The 17515-nt window shown below is 38.3% G+C and overlaps 1 pseudogene; it reads left to right on the top strand.

Annotated features, from left to right (window-relative positions):
- Positions 1–14465: 14465 nt before the first annotated feature.
- On the top strand, positions 14466–14551 carry LOC111718524 (annotated as a pseudogene).
- The last annotated feature ends 2964 nt before the right edge of the window (positions 14552–17515 follow it).

Raw genomic sequence — 17515 nt, forward strand, 5'->3', positions numbered from 1 at the left:
GGCAGAGTAGGATAGCTGTCCCAACTTCCAGAGGACTCCAAATGAGACACGGTTGGAGCCCATGGGCAATAGTAGAAGGACTTAAAAAGTCATGGTGGACCTGGGGACTTCTAATGGTCAGCAGTTCAAGAAAACAACTTCTTCCATCTTGCACATTGAACCGGGTCAGTAAGCAGTGTTTCACTTTCCATTCCTGTTCTCCGGGGACATCCCTTCAAGTTTCAATTCTTAGGCTACAAATAGAGGGGCTTCTTATAGTGCACGGACCTCTAAGAATGGCTTCTCTCTCCTGACCCTTGATCATAAATTAATTCCCTACATATCCAGTTCATTGCAAGGTCTTGACAGCATCATAGTCCCCAGGGAGACTTCTTATACCTAAGGAGGTCAAACTAGATATCCCAAAAACTCGTACACCTACCTCTCTCTTACTCTGCTCAGTGTGTTCAGAATGTGACAGGTGAAGGAAAGAGAGGATGAGCATTTATGGGGAGGGATCTTAGACAGCATCTGCTAGCAAGGGCTGCTGGGTGGCAAAGTGGTAAAGTGCCTGGTCTGGGGTGATTAGGAAAACTCATCTCTGCGAGTTCAAATCTGGCCTCAGACACTTACCTGAGTAATCTTGTTTACCTCAGTTTCCTTATCTGTAGAATGAGCTTGAAAACCACCCTGTTTTATAATTGCCAAGAAATAGCAAACCACCCTGTTTTATAATTGCCAAGAAAACCCCAAATAGGGTCGCAAAGAATCAGTCACAAATGAAAAACAACTGAATGATTATCTATTAGCCATCCATGACTTTTGAGACAGAAGTAGTTGGATGGTGGAGAATTTCACTGAAGTCTTGTTTCCTTTGGAGTCTGGAACAGTGTATATAACTGGCAAGTCTCTAAAGGAAGGAATCCTGGTAAGCTTCAATTAGTTAATTTTATGGTGGTTATGGAAGAAGCTCGTCAGAATGTTTTGTATTTTACTAATTTGTTTATATTTATGTTTATCCAGTTTTTATTTATGCTGTTTAGGTTTATACACACACACATTTTCTTTAATCCATCTCCCCCTTTGAATGTAAGCATCTTATGATTAAAGATTACTTCATTCTTTGTGCTTTATCCCCCAACACCTAATTTATAGTGCCTAGTACCTAATAAGCATTTAACAAATGCCTGTTGATTGATTGATTGTCAGTTACGACCTTGTTCCCTGGACTTCTCAGGGCACTTTGTTTAGTAACTCTCTAGTGCACTTAGCACATCATATTCAGCAAGCAACATATATTAAATCCCTAGTTACTCTGTATAAGGAAGTACTAAACACGGGATATGAAGATTAAAAAAAAAAACCCAACAACAAAAACCCCCCCAAAACAACTCATTCTCTGACTTCCAAGAGCTTATAGTCCATCAGCTACTATTGTTGTCTGTATATGAGATTTATCTGACTTCTGAATTATAAAGATCCATGGAGAAAAGTACCTAAACCTTGTGTTTCTCTTAGCCAGTTCTTCAATAAACATTTATTAAGTGTCTACAGTGTGCCAGGCATTATGCTAAGCATTGAGAGTATTGCTCTTCAGAGAATAGAAGCTTAACAAATATTTGTTCAAAGTATGAAGGAAGGAAAGAAGGGAAAGGAGAGAAAGAAGGGAGGAAGGAATGATAAAGAGAAAATCTTTACAATAACCCCAGCCTCTGGAATTTGCCCAGGGTCATGACACTCTAAGCTCTGTGTGGATTACTTTAAAGAGATTGCTTGGCCTTGTGAAAAACTTACTTTCTTTTTGTTTGCTTGTTTGGTTGTTTGAATATTTTATTAGTGTTTTTTTTTTTTTTAAATATCACAGTCCTTTATGCTACCTTTGCTCCTCATAAACAGAACCCTTGTTTGTAACAAGAGGAAAATTAAACTAATCTTCATACCACAGTGTTCTCCATCATATATAACATGTGATAACATGTAATGTACTCCCCTGACTTTCTGTCAAAAGAAGGAAAAACATATTTCATCATTATTCTTTTCTAATCAAGACTGATCTCTATATTAATCTGAATTTATGTGTTTTTTAGTATTGTTTTCTTTTCCATAATTTTGGTCTTTGTGAACATCTTTTTTCTTAGCTTTGCTTTCTTTGTTTAGAGTCAATATAATTCCTTCCAAGTTTTTCCAGATTCTTCATGATGTTACTTTCTTATGATAGAATAATATTCCTTTTATATGCCACCATTTGCTCAAGCATCTTTCAAATAATAAAAACTCACCTTGTTTTCATTTTTTTCCCTCCACAAAAAGGTCTGTTATAAATATTTTGGCATATATAAGACCCTTCTCTCAATTTTTTTAATATTAAAAAAATTATTTTTATACACATTGCTTTATGGATCATGATAGGAGAAAAAATCAGAACAAAAGGGAAAACCCATGGGAGAGAAAAAAAAATAGAAAAAAGAAGTGAACATAGGATGTGTTGATTTACATTCAATCTCCATAGTTCTTTTTCTGAGTGCAGATGGAATTTCTATCCAAAATCTATTCTTTCCTCTGTTTTTGACCTCAATGGGTCCCATAACTATAATGCAGGATTAAAGAAATGTAAAAAATTTAGTGAATTTTCTTGCATAATTGCAACAATAAATTGTTTTTCAGAGGAGTTGGACCAATTCTTAGGTTCACGAACAATGCATTACTATGTTCATCTTATGTTTTTATACTTTATCAACTTTTCCAATTTGGTGGACAAATTGTTATCTTAATATGCATTTCTCATTAGTTATTTGCATTATTTTTATCTGGTTGTGAATATTATGCCTTTTTTTGAAAATTGTTTATATTTAGTCTGCTTATCCATTAGGAAGGACTGTTGATCTTTTAGATTTGCTTCAATTACTTTTGTATCTTATATATTAGCCCTTTTTTCAGGCAGTTGTTTGACGTTTAGATTTTCCTCAGTTAACAAATCCATTTGTTAGCCTAGCTGCATTGATTTTGTTTGTGTAAAAAAGCCTTTTAATTTTATGTAATCTAAATTCTCATTTTTAGCAAGTGTTCAATTTTATTTTGTGAACTTACACAAATCCTGTAGCTAAGAAGACCTTAGTACCTTGCTGTAATATAGAAAAATTCAGTATGTAAGTTGGTTACATATTGAATTTGAATCCTTTGTTCAAAGGATGTTTAGTAAGTACAAAAGGGACTTTGTTATTGGATGGTTTCACTTATCAGGGGGTCCCACAGCAAAGGAAGGCAGCAGTATAGGGAAGCTCCAGTGTATGTATATAGATTTAATGTAATATTTCAGTCTAGCCCCTGGGTAAACCCTGTTCTCCTTAGCTTTGTTTGATTTTATCCCTGTGGAAAGGTAGCCTGGGGATCATGTGTGGAGAGCAGTCATTATCACAAAGCATAATCCCTTTCCAAGGGTTTATCAAAACATGAAAGGTTATTATATAGGGGAATGGTGACCCTTCTTCTCCCACTGAGTATTTGGGAAGGCTAGAGTCATGATATATGAAATGTCAAATGTTATATTTTAGACTTTCTTTTTTTGTAAAAACAAAAACAACAACAAAAAACACCCCAAAAACCCAAAACAAAACTCTAACAATCTCCAAAGAAATGATTTGACATCCTTAAGTTCAACATCAGGCACAAATAAAGCTTATGGTGAAATTTACATAAATCATTAGCATTAATCATTCAGGGTTATTGATAGCCACATACTGAAATGTATCATAATCCCGGTCAGGGAGACGGGCTGGACAATATTTCTTCGCAGCTGTCCCAACTAGCTACAAGCGCATATGGTGGTAGTACTCGCTTTCCTTTCTAATTTTCCTCCTCAGCTTGAGCTGTCAGAAGGCCCCTTTTGTTCTCTTCCTTTTCCTCACTTTGGGGCTCTAACAGTAGTATTATCTCTCTCTCTCTCTCTCTCTCTCTCTCTCTCTCTCTCTCTCTCTCTTTCTCTCTCTCCCCTCTCCCCTCTTTCTCTGTTTCTTCTTTCTCTCTCTCTCCTTTCCCTCTCTCTTTTTTCTCTCTGTTTCTCTCTCTCTCCTTTCCCTCTCTCTTTTTTCTCTGTTTCTCTGTTTCTCTCTCTCCCCCTCCCCTTTCTCCTCTCTCTGTCTCTCCATTTCTTTTTCTTCTTCTTTCTCTCTCTCCTTTCCCTCTCTCTTTTTTCCCTGTTTCTCTCTCTCTCTCCCCTCTCTCTTTCTCCTCTCTCTGTTTCTTCTTCTTCTTTCTCTCTCTCTCCTTTCCCTCTCTCTCTTTTTCTCTCTGTCTCTCTCTCCTTTCTTTTTCTCTCCTCTCTATCTTCCCCCCTTCTCTCCTCTCTCTGTCTCTTTCTCTCTCTCTGTCTCTGTCTCTCTCTCTCTCAACATCAGATTTCTCGTCTAGGTCAAAATCCATCAGCATCTTAGGCTGTCACTATTGGTCACATGACCAATAGAACAAAATAGCTGGGTGACAATTAGCAATGGGTGGCCTACATTCGTCACTTTCAATTTTGGTAGCCTTCACTTTTCCTAACACTTTCATCTCTGAAGTCTAGTAATAATTTTTCACACTGCATGGTTGCCAGAGTTTTCTGAATATTGCTAAGGGGGATGGCCCACGGGGAGGGTACCCACAATCATGGGCTGGTCCAGAGACCTGTGGACACTGGAATGAATAGAACATCATCCCCATTGACTGAGTGCATGTTGCAGCACTAGGCTTGTATTGTTAGAGGAGGCTTTTACCCCACATGCTCCGGAGCACAATGGTGGGTAGAAAGTTAGATCAGTACATCTTCCCTCAAAGCCCTCTTCTTCTTGATATCATTTTTTAGGCTCACCCTAGAAACTTTTTCTCTTTTGTTTCCCCCTTTCCACTGGAGAATAAGAAAGTGTCACATGTAGAGAAAGTCCCTGCCCCACAAAGTTTGCTTCCTGGAACTCCATCAAATAATTCTATTAATGCTGCTCATGATCCTGCTTCACTTTTTCATATTAGTCATCTTCTTGGAATCTCAAGAGGAGGGCAGAATATTTATTATTATTCCCATTTTATAGATGAAGAAACTAGGGCTCTCAGAGTTTCATCACTTTGCTTAAGGTTAATTGGCAGAGCCAAAATCATAACCAGAATTCAGGTTTTTTGACATCCAGTGCAGGTCATTTTTTACTTATAACTCATTTTTTCCCAAGGAGCATTCATATTCAACTCAGGGGAACAATAAATTTAGTCCCAGAATACCTTTCCCCCATGGGAAAACAGGAGTTTACTTCTTTTTATATATTTAGAGCAATTCCCTTTTATATATTAGTTGAGAACAATTCCCTATCTTTCTTGCCCCCCAAAATTGCCTTTAATTCACCCTTTTTCTCAGATGGTGTGTGTGTGTGGGGGCTGTGAAGTTCAGGGACAGACCGAAAGGACTAAGAAATGTGGAGAGGATGCAGTCATTAGTTTCCTCCTCTTGCAAAATGTTCTTTCCTTTTCGAGCAGTCAGAAGAAGGAATGCACCAAAACTCAGCTATCCTGAAGCCATGTGATGTCCCTTCAGACATGAATCGTCCCAACTACTTACTCCTTTGCCAGCCCGCAGTGCACCAGTTGGGTGGGGGCACAAAAGGCTGCAGACAGCAGAAACAAATAGAGAGCATGCAAGTGTATTGGGGAAAATCCATGTTCTCTGTCACACGAGGTTGGCCGTGTGCTCCAAGCCTGATTTGCATGGAACCTTAGTCTCTCTAATATAGAAACACATACCATTCCCTTACGCACAAAGGCAGTGTTGCATGGGAATCTTAACAGCCAGGAGTGGCATCCTGGACCAGAGTGAATGGGCCCCTTAATTTCATGGTTTAAAAAATACTTTAGTTGACCTCAGTATAATTCCTATATTTTAGCCATTTACGTGTCATGGCTCAGTACTCATTCATTAACTATAGTGCTTTTCAAATGAAGAACTGAGATGAAAATTTTTCTTAATGATGACAAGTGATGTAATTTAGTTTTATTCCTGTAGTCCGGTGGTTCCTGCTAGCACCAGGAGAGTTAAAGGTCCGTCAGCAATTCCATCACCAGCTCTTTTTCCAGGGGCTTTGGAATGTGGAAACTTCTTACTCATTTTAATCTTATTTTTTATCCCCCTTAAATTCAGAGCCCCTTAGACTTTGTTTTCATGTACAATTTGGGTCTGACTTTGTAGATATTGTTGGGGTTTTAACCATCAAGACAAATTTCCATGAAAGGGGATATAATTTCATAGGTTTATAGCTAGAAGTAACTTTTTGAGGTCCCTGAATCTAGCCTCTTTATTTTACAGATGAGGAAACTAAGACCTCAAAAAGTGAGATGGCTTGCCTGGGTCACAGAGCCAGGAAGTATCTGAATCTGGGTCTTTCTGATACTAAATCTAATGCCTGATCTGCTATATCTTGGAACTATGTGGTCCAGTAGAATAAATTCTTGATTCAGAGCCCTGAAATAGATGCTATTAGATTGTGATCTTCTTGAAGACAGGAATTGTCTCCTGATTCTTTCTGTATCCTCAACACTTAGCTCACAGTAGGCACTAAATAAATACTTATTGACTGACTGATCCCAGTTCTGATTCTGCCACTCATTTACTTGTATGGCTTTGCACAAATCCTTCAATCTCAGTTTCCTTCTTTATAAAATAAGGTGATTGGACTAGATTACCCCTAAAATCTCTTCCAGCTCATAATCTATAATCACCTGACCCTAGGGCCAAGCCTCAAAAGGTTGCTTTATCAAATAACTGGAGTCCTTATTCATGTCTAGTAAGTAGCCAGTCTCTCAGGGCTGCAGTCTGCCAGTGATGCAGTGAATGCTGTTTATAGATTTTTTTTAAACAACTGACCCAGGATAAGTAACAGCTCAGGAAGGAACTGTTTCACTCCATGCTTATATTCTGGGAAACTTTAGATGGATCCTTCCTAAATAGGCCACCGTAGATAGAGCCCATTGTACAAGCTGTGACCCATTTTTGTGATATTTGGAAAATTGAGGTCTCATTTTTAAAATGGGAAAATAAACCTCTAAGTAGCCTCTGGAGCCCCCTCCTGGACATGGGGTCTTAGATAGTCCCCCCTAACTTGTCCCATTCTCCTCACCCAGGACTTCCACACAGCCTCTGGGCAGATTTCTTGGCTATTCTGAGAGTTCCCAGGTTGTAATGTTACTTTAATGTGGTTGTTTTATTCTGTGTTAATTCTGAAGGAATATTAAAGCCATTACATTTTATTGGCACTGAATGTTTGGCAGATACTGGATGAGAATGAGCCCAGTGATCTGCATGGCATTAAGTTCTGTCGAGATTTTAATTTTTAACTGACACCTTTTAAAAGAGAACGTCCTTTGAAATTTATAGCCCTGCCAATGAGGCCAAATAAAATGTTGCTCCTTATGTTGAAAGTCATGGCATTTAGTATGGTAGCCTTTTGTGGGCGAAAGGAACCCCTGATTATTATGCTGCTTTGCCTTTTCTTAATCTATATAGGCTTTGTCTTGTGCCTAATGCTTTAGATGGTTTTTCCCAGTGTCTAGCTCTGTTGAACAGTGCCAAAGCCTCCTTGCCCTTTTCCCCTCTCCAAACCCCTCCATCCCTACAAATTGTACTTATATATAGCCTTGACCTTTCTAATCAATAAGCAATGTGCATTAATTATGGAAAAAAAGAGATTCCGGAGAATGATGGTACTATGACACCTGAGTTGGGCACCTATTGCAAAGGCAAGGAAGGGCATTGAGACCATTTCAGCATCCTTCTGGGAGCCAGGCTGCCCAGCCTCTGCAAGGGGCTGCTTCATGGTGCCATGTCTTATCATCAAGGCTTTCTGCTGGGCAGTGTGGCGGGGTGCAGGGCACTGGGCCTGGAGACCTGGCCTCCAATCCTGCCTCAGACCATGCAGTTGCTGTAGGCAGGACCCTTAGTTTCTCTGGGTCTCACCTTGGGAAGGTTGACCTTGATGACCCTCAGGCTCCTTTCACCTCTAAATCAAAGATCCTATGACTTTGAGGCAGATTCTTGAAATCTTAACAAGGAGAGGTAGTAGGGCTGGGCCTAGAAAATTTGGGTTCAAATTATGACTCTGCCAGAATTCTGGCTAACTGCAGGCAGGTCACTTAACTCTTTAGAGACTTCAGACAATTTTTTTTAAGACTAAAAGTCAGTCAGGCAACAAGAATTTATTAAGTGGCTAATAGATTGAATTAGGTTTCTATTCTCAAGGAACTTACACGTAATGGCAGAGATAATATGCAAAAAACTATGTATATATAAGACATATGAAATGTAAAATGGAAGGGGATTTCAGAAGGGCTTTAGCAACAGGAGAGAAAGTGAGGGAGTGAACTGAATCTTGAAGTAAGACAGGCAAGCAGAATCTTTGTACCTATTCATTGATTAAGAAAGTTCCTTCACCAGAACATTTCTTCATCAATTAAATGGTTTTGGATCAAAAAAAGTCTTAGCCAGACCCATTTTTGCATTTTCTTATAGTCATTCAATCACTAAACATTATTCAATCACTAAATATTTACTTATTTATTTTATTTAAAAAACAAAAAAGGCTAGAAAAAAGAAAAAAAGAAAAGGAAAACAAAAGAAAACAAAACAGAAGATTGTCAAGTGTCCATCAGAACATGAGGGAGGATTCAAAATATATAAAAAATTTTACCAGTTCAAGAAAGGATATATAATAGAAGAAATTACATTCATGACTGTCTCTCTTTTCTTTGCTTCCTTGTAGAGTATTCTTTTGTTCTCTGCTGCCTACTTTTTATTTTATTCTTTTTTCCCTTTTCCCCCCTTTCATCCTCCCCAACTCCCCTTAGCAGGCTATAGTTAAGCATGGATAAGTTTATATATATATATATATATATATATATATATATATATACACACTTATATACTCACCCCCCCACATATACATATATATATACATTCACACCCGCCCACAGACCCATTCACGCACATACATCTCTATACACACATACATAGAGCAACATGCATATATATCTACGTATACTCAGACTCAGATACATATATACATACTCACCCACATACCCACACCTATCCACATCCACACACCCCCTCACACACACACATGAACCCACGTATCCAACCCCATGCATTCCAAACAACAGCAATAGGGCTGACAAATAATGTAGATTTCTCTTTTAATTGAATCTTCAAGTTTGACTTCTCTCTTCTTTCTTATTCCTGCTTTTTGCTTTAATTCTGCCCCTTAACTTGCCTTGCTATTACTAAACCTTTCCCCACCTATAGATCCTTCCCTTATCTTCTTCCTCTACCCTTTGCTTTCTCCTCTGTCCAGCTCTCTCCCATTATTTCTTTGTAGATTTTGGAGGGTGATATACCCTTTATATTATACATATTTGTTGCTTATTCAACCTGTTCCTGATGGGAGTAGGTTTTGAGAACTAGGAGCACTCCTCCCTCTAATGCCTCTGTATCTTTTCTTCCTCTGTACCTCATTTGTATAACATAATTACAATTTTTACCCTTCTTTCTACGTAGTTTTGCTTTTTTTTTTTTTTTTTTGTTTACTCAACCCTGCTGTAATCTTTTTTTTTTTTTTTTTTTTAGCTGTCAATTGCTGATGTCAATTCTAAACATATGGTATACATTTCCATGTAAATAACATACAATTTGTCTGTGTTAAGTTTCTTGAAATTGATCTTTAATATTGACTCTTATATGTTAAATTTTCTATTGAGGTCAGATTTGGTTGAAAGACAGTCCTGAAAATCTGTAAGTTTGTTAAATGTTTTTTTTTCATTTAATATTATGGATAAATTTGCTGGATATGATATTTTTGGCTTCAGGACTAGTTCTTTTGATTGCTGATATATATAATTCTAAGACCTATGATCTTTTATTGTAGCTGCTGCTAAATATTGTACAATTTTAATTGTGCCGCCAGCATATTTGAATTTTTTTTCTTGTTTCTTGCAGAATTTTCTCTTTGATCTGGGGGTTTCAAAGTTTGGCTGTAATATTTCTGTGTGTTTTCCACAAATGTTCTCCTTGAGTTGGTGATTGGTGAATTTTTTGTTTCTATTTCTACTTTCCCCTCATGTTCTATCATACCAAGACAGTTTTCTTGGATTATTTCTTGCATTATTGTGGCAAGATTCTCTTTTTGGTCACAACTTTCTGGAAGTCCAGTTATTTTTACATTTTCTCTTCTTGATCTGTTGTCTAGATCTGTCATTTTCTTATAAAATGCATTCACATTTATTATGTTTTCTAATTCTTTATAATCTGTTTTGTTATTTTTTGTTCTCTTATGCCTTCACTGGCTTCTCTTTGCCCAAATCTAATTTTTTAGAAGTTATTTTCATCTTTAAGATTCTATATCTCCTTTTCCAGTTAGTTAACTTTTTTTTTTTCATAATCTTGTTTCTCTTGGATGGTTTTTATTTTTTTAATTTTTTTTCAATGTTTTTCATTTGATTTTTAAATTCTTTTTTTAGTTCTTCTATAAATTCTCTCTGGGCAGGAAGCCATTTAATGTTACTCTTTGGAGTAGAATAAGCTTTTTTTTTTTTTTTTTTTTTTTTTTTACTTCAGGGTCCTCCTCTGAGGATGAACTTTGGTCTTCCCTATTCCTATAGTACATTTCTATGGTTGGGTACTTTCTTCTTTGCAAGTTCATTTTTTAAAAAATAAGAAGTATTAATGTAAGCACCTCTAATCATGTGGTGAGGGGATGTGCCTTTAGCTTCATTTTAGCTCACCCTCTAACCTGGAACCCCAAACCAAGAGTAACCTCCTGCAAGTGCCCATAACCATCAGTGCCCCTGCAGCTTCTTTGGATCTTCTTGGGTTGTATTGAGAGGACCCTTGTTCTGCCCCATGTCTTCTTGAATTTTTACCAGTCTATATTCCCCTGAAGTGCAAATTTGTTCTTTTTGTGGGGGAAATCTGGAGAACTTGAAATTTATTGACTTACTCCACCATCTTCCCAGAATCTTCCTTTCCAATAAATATGTATTAAATATTTACTATGAGTCAGACACTGTACTAAGCTCTGAGCATTCCAAAAAAAAAAAAAAATCAAGATATTCTTTGCCCTTAAAGTGCTCATAGTCTAATGAGGAAGACAATGTGCAAACAACATATACAAAGAGGCAATATATAGTATAAATTAGGAAATGATCAACAAAGAGAAAGAACTTGAATTAAGGGGATTGGGAAAGGCTTCTTGAAGGAGGTAAGCTTTTACCTGGGGCTTAAAAGAAGCCAAGAAGGTCCGATAGTAAAGATAAGGAGAAGAACCATTCCAGGTATGGGGGATAGCCAGGGAAAATGCCCACAGTCAGGAGATAGAATGTCTTAGTGTCTTGGAGAATGGGGAGAACAATGTCACTAGATTTTTTTTTTTTTTTTTTTCTGTAGGAGAAGGGGCAGTTAAAGGAGTAAGAAATCTAGAAAGGTGTGTGTGTGTGTGTGTGTGTGTGTGTGTGTGTATGTGTGTGTGTGTGTGTGTGTGTGTGTGTAGATTATGAAGGACGTTGTTCACAGCCAAACAGTGAATTTTATATTTGTCTTAAAAGCCACAAGGCAGGACAGGGCAGGGAAGAAGTGGTCTGTTCTTATGATCATAGTGTGATGACTGCTTTCCAATTGCTTATAAGGATATCTTATCTGGCATTCATTCATTGCATGGGCTATATCTACATCCTGTTCTCCGATTTGAATATTTACTTTTATCTCAGAAGATTATTAAGCTACAAAAGAAATGTGTGTTGTTGTTTTTTAAAGAACTTCTATCAATCTACTTTCAGAATAATTTAAACACTCAAATATGAACAACTTGAGGGTCTCCTGTTCCCAATACCTATTTCCTTTGTAAATTTTAGTAAACAACTTTTGCTTCTGGGACAAGTGATATCAGAAACAAACCCTCAATTAAATTTTTAAAGATAAATTCAGTCTATGGGGTAAGCTTAGGATACTGTGAGACAATTGGGTTAGGGTAGGGGATGAAGGATGCCAGCTAGTAGTTTCCTATTTTGGATAATTATTTTTGTTAACCAAGTACTAAGTTTAGTTCTTTCTAAAATGATAAAGGACTACAAGTGCTATCAAAGCCTTCTAAATTTTCACACTCTGGGACAAAACCCTGCCCTCTTCTCCCTAGTTCCTGCTCCACTCCTTTGTCTTACAGAATCATTGTGTTATATAAATTGGGAGCTCTCATTCTATAGGAGGAAATTAGGTCCTTTAACCTCTACATTGTTTGTCTCAAATTTCTTTTGTGATGCCCTTGACAAGCCAGTTAGCATCTCTGTTTCCATTTCTTTCTCATTATTTGCTTTGTGTGTCTGTTCTTAAGAACTAAAAAGAGTGGTGAGTTTTAAGAGTCTAAAAGATGCTAAAGATTCTAAGATCTGAGGGTTTAGTTGAGGAAATGCTGTCAGCCTTTTTTCAAGGACATTTATTTCAGATGCCATTATTTGAACATTTCAGACCAAAAATACTTGATTTGGGGAACTTATTTCTCTAGATAGTTTTATGCACCACTTGAGTTCTATAGGTAAGATCAGTCTAATTATTCTATATGGAATATTTTCAAGGACATTGAAAAAGCCCCTTCCCTAATCCAAATCACTTCCTCATATTCTTGATGATATAAGAAATTCCACTGTTAGAAAATTTTTCTTCTAGCCTAAGTCTTTGTCTCCTGTAAAAAGAGAAATACTGGGAAAATTTACACTTTCAAGACTTTCCAGTCATTTACACATTAGTGTGAATGAATTTATAAAATTTTTTCTTGAGAAATGGCTTTTTATCAAAGAAGAAAAGGAGACTGCTGCAGTCTCCACTTCTCTTGATCTTTCCTTTTTATCAAATCCTCTAGAATTTTAGAGTCTAGACCAATAGCACCAAGTTTGATGGTATTTTGTATTATCTTCTGCTGAGATGCTGAGATTTCTCTTCAACTAGGCTATGAGCACTCTCCAGGGCAAAGATGATAGAGAGCACCACATAGAAAGAAAGCACATCGCCTTTAGAGACCAGGATCTCCCTTGGAGGTCCTTCTGGATCACTGCATGACCTCGGAGAAGCCCCTTCCCTGGCTGAGTCTGTTTCCTCTTTAGAAATGTGGGGCTTGGGCGGGGGTATGTTTGAAAGCTCCCAGCTCGGCCCCCTGTCTCTGAGGCTTCTCTGCACCCCCAGCTGTGCCCAGGATGGGGAGGCCAGGGCTCAGCTAACATTTACCCCTTGGCCACAGGCAGCCAAAGTTCCAGGATCATGCATCTCCCACACTGACAGTCTGTGCAAATTCTGTACACTCTTCCTTGTTGCTGAACTGTTACTGCGTGTGCCATTAGGGGGTTCAATTATGGCCTGTTATCTCTTGCTGCATTTTAATAACCTGTGCCTCAATTATGTTCTTCGATGCTGGTCATGCCCTATAAGGTGATAAAGAGATGGGTGTCCTTAGGGTTTCTCTGCTCTCTCACATCATTACATTAGCATACAGAACAGTTTCAAACCAATGGGCTGCTGTTCCTGCTCCCTTTATGACTTTCTCTCTTTCTCTTTTACTTTGTAAAACTGAGGCAAAGAGAGACAGAGAGACAGAGAGAGACAGAGACAGAGACACACACACAGAGACAAAGACAGAGAGACAAAAACAGAAAGACAGAGATAGAGAGACAGAAACAAAGAGACAGAGACACAGAGAGAGATAGAGACACACTTAGAGAGAGACAGAGACAGAGAAGGAGAGAGAGAGAGAGAGAGAGAGAGAGAGAGAGAGAGAGAGAACGAGAGAGACAGAGACAGAGACACACAGAGAGAAAAAGACAGAGAAACAGAGACAGAAATAGAGATAATGAGAGAGACAGAGACACATGCACACGCAGAGAGACAGAGGATGAAAGGCAGAGAGATTGAGAGAGATAGAGAGAAAGAAAGATAGAGACAGAGAGACAGAGATAGAGAGATAGAATGAGAGAGAGAGACAGAGAGATTGAGAGAGATAGAGAATGATTGATAGAGAGAGACACAGACACAGACAGAGAGACAGAGACAGAGAGAGAGAGAGAGAGAATGATTGAGAGATGGAAAAGACAGAGAGAATGAGAAAAACAGAGAGACAGATTCAAAGAGACAGAGAGATAGAAAGACAGAGAGACAGAGAGACAAAGACAGAGAGAGAGAAAAAGAGAAGGAAGGAGGGAGAAGGAGGGAGAAAAGAAAGGAAGGAGGAAGTGGGGAGAGAGGGGAAAGAGAAGGGGAGAGAGAGAGAAAGAGAAAGAAGGGAGGGAGAGAACTTTTGTCCTCCTTCCTCCTCCCCTGCCCCATCTTTTACAAACTTTTCATTTATGTTATGGCCTGGAGAAAGAAACTCTCTATCTCATTTTCATTGCCTGGGAAGGACCAGTGAAATTCAGTAAGCCCTGTTGGAAACCTTAGGCTAGCAGGTATTTCTTTAGGAAATTTGTATTGGAAGGATACAGAGAAGATTAGCAAAGCCCCTGCACAAAGGAAATTTGTATCAGGAGCAATTTAGGGTACGGGCCATGTAAGCAAGAGGGCAGAGGCAGAGAGCCTCTGGCTGGTGTCCCAGGATTTCTAAGTGGGGAAATGCCCAAGCCCGGTTGTATTCTTCCAGGGTGGATATCTATGTGAAGGCGGTTTTTGCAATATTGGAAGGGCATTTCCCTGGAATTATTCTCCACAGATGCAGAGATAATGTCCAGGGGAAATGGTTAGGAAGTGAAACATTAGAGTGAACAGTCAAAAAATAAGCGTTTTTAAAGCACCTACTATGTGCTACATTAAACTAAGTGCTGGAGATACAAAAAGAAGCAGAGGATACACTGCCTTGCCTTCAAGAAGGATAGAAAGGAACCTCTCAGAAAATCTCAGAGCTGGTGGGATCCTCAGAGCCTGTACCTGATCAAGCATCTTCTCTTCAGCATCCCTAGACAAGCAGTTGTTCTACTTGCAGACCTCCTATGATGGGGACTCACCGCCTCTAAATAATGTGTCCCATGAGTGCCTTTCCAGTCTTATACTCTTAATTTCTTCTCCTTCTGAGATCCAGCCACACAGGGCTTCTTGCTGCTCCTCCACCAAAGTACTCTGTCTCTGTCTTTGCATTAGAGGTCTGGAGTACTCTTTCCTTCTCACCTCCAACCTCACCATTTTCCTTCAAGACTCATGTCAAGTTCCCTCTGTCCTTCCCCTTAGCTGCTAGGGCCTCCCCTCTAAGATCATAACCCATCCCCTCTCTGTTGTATCTCATTGCCCTTCTGTTTGTCTCTTCCACTTAAATGTAAGCTTCTTCAGGGCAGGATCTTTCTTTGTGTTCCTAGAACTTAGCATAATGTACATAGTAAATAAAAAGCTTCATGAATGCTTGTTGACTGACTGACTGACCCATTTCACTCGTGGACAGCTTTAATTGTTATGAAGTTTTCCTTTATATAAATTCAAAAAACCTGGAGAGCTCCAGTTTATCAATGGCCTTCCTAGAAGGGGATACCCCCAAACTGACCAGGGTAGATACTTCCTGTTATATCTCCTTCTGTATATCCTTATGGTCATGGATTTGGGTGACTACCCCGAGCTGGCCAAATCTCAGCATGGTGATGTAGACCAGAGGTCAGTTCCGAGGGGAAGCTGTCTAGCTTATCGGGGCCTTTCAGTTCTTTTGTCCAAATGGAAGAAGCACAAGTGGACAGGTTGTACTCTGTTGACTCCAAGCATGTGGGAAGGCTGTTGTAAGCTAGAAAATTTTAAATGTTAATTTGAAATACAAAGCTCCTTTGGTAGGAAGGGCTGTGAGATTTTTGTGTTGAACAATCCAAAAAGATTGTTAGAGCTAGAAAAGGGAGATATTTCAGAAAGGCAGGGATATGACCAGCTGCTAGTTTGTTTGGGGAGGGGGAAGGATGAGTTGTACCCTTTATTTATGCTTCCCTGTAGAAGCAACACAAGTATTTCAATAATCTCTGAAGAGTTTAAGAACAATATACTTAATTGCTATGAGTAATTTCAGAGCTCATTAATGTAATAAATCTCCAGAGAGAAATATTCTTAGTTAATGATCAGCATAAAATAAAATAGATTGAAGTCTTTCCATGTAAATGGAAGCTCTAGTTCATGGAATGGTGGACACTGTAGATAGAGACAGCCTGTTTATGAAATGGGAAAAAAATCCATTATTTTCAGACTAATAGATATTAGCCAGGATATGGTAATGGTAATGATGTTGTTAGAGTATTGTCTTCTTCAAGGGTGTCTAGGAGTGCAGAATTGTTATACACTGAAATATAGTAATGTGGGAGACTTCTACATACTCCCTCTTGCCCCACACAGCAACTGAGACTTTCTCCCATATGTGATTTCATAGCATTTTACACTCCTCTTATGTACCTATCCTACTCTAATTGTGTTATTTTTTGGATTTTGACTCAATATACATATTTATTAATGAGATACTCTGCATAAGCAGCTAACTGGCATATTGGATAAAAAATTTGACCTGGAGTTAGGAAGATCTGAGTTCAGATTCTGCCTCAGATACTTCCTGGGTGATCCTGGGAAAGTGACTTTGTTTGTCTGTGACTCAGTTTTCTTATCTGAAAAATAATAGGGTTGGTCTCAACAGGCTCTTAAAAACCCTTTGAGCTCTAAATCTCTGATCCTTGGATAAGGTTTTTGAGTAAAAAGAACCTTTTCAGTGGAAAGGGCATATAACAGGACTTATCATCTTATCTCACTTCCTTATTTTACCTATAAAGATAAAAAGGTTCCAAGAGGTTAAGGCATTTGCCCAAAGTAGCCTAGATAGGTGTTTTTTTTATACAGGTTGAGATAGTGCAGACAAGATTCAAAACTGTACTGTACTGATAAAAGTTCTCATTTATCAAATTTTATTTATTTTTTCAAAATTAATCTAATTTTTAAAACTTAAAATATTTTAAAATTAAATTAAAAATTTTTTTAATTATAAAATTTATAACAGCAATGAGTTACTTGCTATTAACTAAATGCTTATACATCCCCTTGGCAACCAAGCAAGGAATATTTTCCATCTCAGCTGAGCTGATCCTTGGGCAGCAGACACACAGTGAGTTTCTGGGCCTCTACTTGAAGCCCATCCAACCTGGTAAGATTCACCAAACCTGCCCTTTGCTGGCCCAACTTCCAAGGGCCCAGGGCCATTTTTATATCACTTGAGGAAGCACTGGAATAGGAGGTCAGCAGAGGCTCTGCTGTATTCAAAATTGCTTATAAATAGGTCTGGGGGAATGATCCCTTTAAGGTCATTGCACCATAGATGGCAAGCAGGAGTGTACAAGGAGAGTGAGAAAGAAAAGGGGGATTACTTTCTAACCTTTTTGAACTAATGCCATATTTAAATTTTTTTAATTTAAATTTTCTTTGCTTTATTTCTTTTTTGGAGACAATTGGGGTTAAGTGCTTTGCCTAGGGTCACACAGCTATTAAGTGTCAAGAGTCTGA

The sequence above is a fragment of the Sarcophilus harrisii genome, chromosome 2 (genome assembly GCF_902635505.1).
Source record: "Sarcophilus harrisii chromosome 2, mSarHar1.11, whole genome shotgun sequence".
NCBI classification, from domain to species: Eukaryota; Metazoa; Chordata; class Mammalia; order Dasyuromorphia; family Dasyuridae; genus Sarcophilus; species Sarcophilus harrisii.